This window comes from Micromys minutus (assembly GCF_963924665.1).
Source record: "Micromys minutus genome assembly, chromosome: 1".
NCBI lineage: Eukaryota > Metazoa > Chordata > Mammalia > Rodentia > Muridae > Micromys > Micromys minutus.
The window spans coordinates 212,658,049-212,664,112 of NC_137969.1; the positions used below are offsets into that span (position 1 = coordinate 212,658,049).

A 6,064-nucleotide genomic window follows, 5' to 3' on the forward strand; every position below is an offset into this window, starting at 1 on the left:
GGAGATAATGGGCATGTTTACTGCTGTGATTATGATGATGGTCCCTGCATGTCTACATATGCTAAACATTTCCTACTGAGTGTTTGAAAATGGCTTATGTCAAAACATCAATTAAAGATAAAAGAATGAAATTAGTAAATTTAAAAACAAATGTGTATGGTATGCTGACATATAAAAACATTTGATCCTAAAAATTATTGTACTACATATTAAAAATAAAAAAAAATGTTTTAACTCTTTACCAGCTTTGAGCTCTCACTCCTCAGCTCTGACCCTGATATGGAGCTGCGCACACCTCTGTCTCTTGGCGTGAGCCACCACCATGGCCCAACCTGTCCATGCAACTCTCTTCCCTGGTGGTTTTCTACCGCCTGTTCTCTGCCTCCATCCAGGAGCAAGGAGGGTGGAGAAAGGAGAGATCAGAGGACGGACGGTGAATCTCATAGCAACATGGAGGTTCCCAAGGACCAGCTGGACCCAGCCTGCTTCTTCCTTGTGTCTCCTAGGAGAATTCTTTCTTCTATCGTTTATGCCAATGTCTCTCACACATGCCATAAGATGTTCTCGGTCTGCTAATGTAGGGGGCAGCCATGGGGATACTGGTGGGGTTACTGGGCCTTCTAGACTGGATCTTACAAGAAAGTGGGCAGAACTCTGTGTACAGGCAATTTTAAGGAGGTGCCAAATTTCTTTCTGCCTCTTTCCCTGCATAAACATGGCAGTATTGTCAGCTTTGATATTATTAAGGGCCACCTCCACTTTGGGGAGTAGATCAATAATCTTCTGTTTGCAACCCAACAACTTGCTCAGATGGTCAAACAGCTCCTTGAGAACCCAATGCTGACTCTGCACGATGTGCCCAATGATCTTCGCCATCTCTGTGCGGTCACTGTAGGAGTGATCTCTGTGTTTCAGCTGCTTACAGAGATCAATGGCACTCTGTTCCAGAGATCCCATCATGTCTCCCTGGCATCTTCCACAGGGGCTCGTCTGGAGCACCATGATCTCAGTGTGCAAAGACATAATTTGATCCTCACACTATCCAAGGACACTAACCTCAGAACAGTGAATGGCCCTATCTTCCATTTCTTTCCATGTTTTCAGCATTTGTTCTGAAGAGATCCCATAAGTCATCTGCTACAGTATCTCTCCAAGTGAATCTGATGCTTTTTCGAAAAAACTCCAATTTAGCTTTGAGTTGCTGTGATGCTGAGATCAAAGTAGTCTTTAATTTTGTTAAGTTAGCATTATATCTAAGAAGACAACATTGCTGCTCTTTGTCCCTGAAAGAGCCTGCTGTAGTCTTCCTTCTGCCCAGATACATAGTGCACTGCTTCAGCCCATACTTTCTGCAGTCGTACAATTGGAAGTTGTATCTTGCTGTCTTGTACAATATAATTTACACAGTCAGATAAGCTTCTGGGTGCAAATGGTCCTTTATATAAGTCTTTCTTTTATCAAACAAATAAACCATGTAGCTATCACAGCCTCCATCTAGAACACATGGAGAGGCTGGTTCCCGAGGGTCCAGAGAAATCCCTGTCTTTGACAGAAGTACTTGAGAACCTGTATTTATTCCAGTTTCACACTCAATTCCACACTCCGGTGAATAAAGACTTTCATCACATGGTAACAGAAATGGAATGATTTTTGCAGAAGTCATATTTAGGATGTGCACTATCTCTAAGTTGAGAATGTGATCCATTAATACAAAACATCTTGGCTACTTCAAAGCAAGATCAGTAGGTCTCACTCTCTGCTGTGGGTCCCAGTTCACAATCAATTGTAGCCAGATTTTCATTGGCTCTGCTGCTAAATTACAAAGGCTATTTGGCTGCGGTAGATGGCTACTAAAGCAAACTTCTCTGGTCAGCTCCTCACATGCAAATATGCACTATGGATCTTTCTTAATCTTTTCATTCTAGGTAAATGCCTGCAGACAATGCAAAAAAGGCCTAGATCTGGCAATACATTCAAACACCATAGTCCCAAAGCTCCAATAATCCACAGTGGCTGTGTACGGCTCATTTTCAAAGAGCTCTGGGACCAAATACTGCAATGTTCCCACAAAAGATGTACAGGGACTTCCTTGATCAACATCTTTGGCATAACCCAAATCAATTATTTTATGCGTTATCTTCCCACCAACATCTTGAAGAACTATATTTTCAGGTTTTAAATCTCGATGTATAATTTTGTTTTAATGCAAATATGAAATCCCAGATCCTATGTCACTCAGTAAAGAAAGTATCTGGCTTTCCTTAAATCCACAAAAATTTCCTGGTTTATTGAGTAGCTTCCAGAGGTCTCCTCCAGAACAGTACTCCATTGCTAGAAAAGTCACATCATTAATTAAACAGTTCAATTCCTCAGGAACATCACAGGCCTTTTACAACATGTGCATGATTTAACGTTTTCATGATCTAGATTTCATGGCACCATCACTCTCTGTTTTTGGTACTTAGCTCTAAGCGACAAGACTTAATTGCTATTTCCAGATCAAGTTCAAGGTGTCTATTCAGACTGATGTTCTGAAGCCACCAGTGCCAAGCTGCTCCCATGTCTCCTAGAGGCTGTCCACAGTCCTGGAGGCCCGAGTGGGGCTGGAGGTCCAGCTGCCTCAGGCTGCCCAGCATACTCTTATCTTAGTCAAATAATTTCCTTTTGATCTTACCACTGTCAAGGTAAATAAAGAGCATATAAACTCCTCAGTCTAAATGTGGCCACAGTTGTTTTCCTCAGAACAACATTCCTGGATTCTTATCTGTGACAATATTAATGCTTTTTCCATGGCTCCAAGATCTATGTCTCTTGTTTATATCAGAGCATATTATGCCAGGACACAGGAAGTAAGTAAAGATTATAATCTTAAATTTCTTTGATCAATTATGTATTTACCTCTAATTTTAATCGATCAGTTCTAACTTGGTGACTGGCAATTTGACAACCAAATTTGAATAAATCTAATAAGATGCACATTTGAAGTAATAGTTCTTAAGAATCTCGAATTTGTTTTTCCCATATGATAAAGGTATTTAGGGTCATTAAGTTTTGTAGAGTCACAGAACAGGTATGAAGTTGCCCCATAATCCCAGCTGAATGAATATGTATTCTCTGAGAAAGTTTATTTAAAAGATCAGTATTTGTCACTATTATAAACTATGATTGTCATTAGGTGTGAAGAGCATTCTCTAAAATTCTAGCACACTGTTTAATGCACTGCCAGTCTTGGTTTCCACTTTTGAACATTATGGTGTCTTTGGAGGCAGTAAAAACAAGAAAAAACTTGAAAAATCTCAGTAAAAGGATTTAGATCAATTTTGGTGCATCAAAAAGATTCATAGTTACTTCTTCAAAGCAAACACTCAGTTGATTTTTTTTTAACCAATGTAGGTGAGAAAGTAAGAAAAACTAAGAGATCTTTAGCTACAGAAGGAATGGAAGAATATTCTCAGAAGTTCCCATGAGTATAAGGGACTTGTAGAAGAAAAATTACTTCTGTAGCCCTTGTCTTTGTAGTGTATACAGTAGAATGATATAGTTAACCTGTGAAAACCTCTTTCTAAATTTCTTCATCTCCTTCCTCAGTATCTTTCTTACAAGCTGCTCATGGTGTAGCTGCCTCTGTTCCTTCAGATCTGTGAAGCCTTTTATGCAATTCATATTGGCCTAGTTGAAGAATTACATTTTTGAACCCATGTTTCCAGAGTTCCTTTGCACATCCTTAAGGCTATCCTGAAAGTCTCAGTGTTTACCATTTTGCTGAGATATAGACACATCCTTAACTCCTAGATAGTTGCTGTTTCTAATTATCAGGGAGTCATTAACCTCGGCAGGGAAAATATATCCTGAAGGAGGAATATGGAATTAAATAAAAACTATGTTTTTATACAAACAAGCCTTACACCCAGAGCCACCAGTGACATCTACAGAGGTCCTCACACTTCTAACTCTGATACAGGGCCGGGAACCATGTCACACCATCCCTTATATGCTGTACTGGCTGGTTTTGTGTCACCTTCACACAAGCTGGAGTTAATCACAGAGAAAGGAGCCTCAGTTGGGGAAATGCCTCCATGAGATCCAGCTGTAAGGCATTTTCTCAACTAGTGATCAAGGGGGAGAGCCCAGCCCATAGTGGGTGGAGCCATCCCTGGGCTGGTAGTCCTGGGTTCTATAAGAAAGCAGGCTGAGCAAGTCAGTAAGCAACATCCCTCCATGGCCTCTGCATCAGCTCCTGCTTTCTGACCTGCTTGAGTTCAAGTCCTGACTTCCTCTGGTGATGAAAAATGATATGGAAGTGTGAGCTGAATAAACCCTTTCCTCCCCAACTTGCTTCTTGGTCATGATATTTTGTGCAGGAATAGAAACCCCGACTAAGACATGGCCAGACTGGACTCAATAATAATATAAATCTGGGGAGGTAAGGAGAGAAGTATTTGGAAGATACTGAGGGAGAGGAAATGATTAAAATATATTGAATGGAAAATAGTTTTTTTTCACTAAAAATATTATCACGTATGCTTTCATGCAAAATTCCTTCTCTATTGAGGAGGCAAATTCTAATTTAATGGTAGAGAACTTAGCATGTATTTTCCTTAGACAACTCATACACTGTAATGATGCAAGATCAGGCATTTTCATTCGGCCAACATATTGGATTAAATATGGTGAATATATTCTTATACTAAAACATACAAAATTATGGATTAAAAATGTCAAAAGAGCTGGGAAGACTGCCTACAAAAAACCCCTGTCTAGCATGGGAGACAGAGGTCTTGGGCTGGATGACAGCTACAACAAAGTAAGGCAGAGGAGTAATCATTGCAACGAACATTTGAACCATAAGGGAATTTTACCGATAGGAGACAGGAGACTAGGTTGTTGCTATAATGCTTGCACTGCAAGAATGCAGATCTGAATCTAATCCCTATCACTATATAAAAACTGGGTCTGATGTTGCATTTTCTCAAGGCCACTGTTGGGGTATGGAAATAGCTGGATCCCGTGTACTCAGTAGCTACTCAGCTTAGTCTTATTAGAGACCCTCAGATCCCAGCGAGAGAGTCATCTGAAAACAATCCATAAAAGGATGTAAAAGCTTCCAAATGACAGCAGAAGTTAAATTACAGCCTATGTTTGTGTGCGTGCGTGTGCGTGTGCGTGTGCGTGTGTGTGTGTGTGTGTGTGTTAGGGAGAAGGAATCTTGGAAATTGATTAAGAAGAGACTATAAAGGGCATGTATATTGCAAACTGAATAAACATGGATATGTTTTCTTAGAATTTCCTATGCCTTGAAAGTATTAGTAAAGACCAGGATAGCTACTTTACTTAAGATTTGAAAACAAATGAGTAGGTTCTTTCTGTACCTTTCAGCTAGTGTTGTCTCTCTTTTAGGTAGTTAACATGCTGGATAGCTCATTTTCTTGGTTTGAGGCCACAGAAATACTGCTCTTGCTAGATCACCATTTTATACCTTCTGAGACAGGTACATTTCAGCTCATATTAGCAACTCAAGCAGACTGTCCCACCTCGGACACTAGGAGCAGGGGCAGGCTGCATGGATTCTAGTGTGCTTCTAGTTCTCATACCAACTCTGGTGGTTTGACTATGCCTGGCCTAGCATGGGACAGTGCTCGGAAGTATGGCCCTGTTGGAGTAGGTGTAGTCTAATTAGGGGAAGTGTGTCACTGTGAGCTTTAATGCCCTTGTCCTAGCTGCCTGGAAACTAGTCTTCTCCTGTTTGCTTTTGGAACAAGCAGTACAACTCTCAGCATTTCCTACACCATGCCTGCCTAGACACTGCCATGTTCCTGCCTTGATGATAATGGACTGATCCTCTAAACCCTTAAGCCAGCCCTAATGAAAGGTTGTCTTAATAAGAGTTTCCTTGGTCATGATGAATGTTCACAGTAATAAAACCCTAAGTAAGACACCAACATTTCAAACTCACTGTTTCTCCCTTTTTTTGCTTGTTTGAGTGATTCAAGCATCTGAAACAAAAACAATAGAACCATGAAGACTTTTCACCCATAATCCAAAATATAAATGGCAAATCCTTGTT

At 40.4% G+C, this 6,064-nt stretch overlaps 1 pseudogene across 1 annotated transcript; it reads right to left on the reverse strand.

The window, feature by feature from the left end:
- Positions 1 to 255: 255 nt before the first annotated feature.
- LOC308417369 (inhibitor of nuclear factor kappa-B kinase subunit alpha-like) lies at positions 256 to 3,663 on the reverse strand (annotated as a pseudogene). Its single transcript has 2 exons — positions 3,601 to 3,663; positions 256 to 2,566 (listed from the first exon to the last, which is right to left on the reverse strand). The product of its transcript is annotated as an inhibitor of nuclear factor kappa-B kinase subunit alpha-like (transcript).
- Positions 3,664 to 6,064: the final 2,401 nt, after the last annotated feature.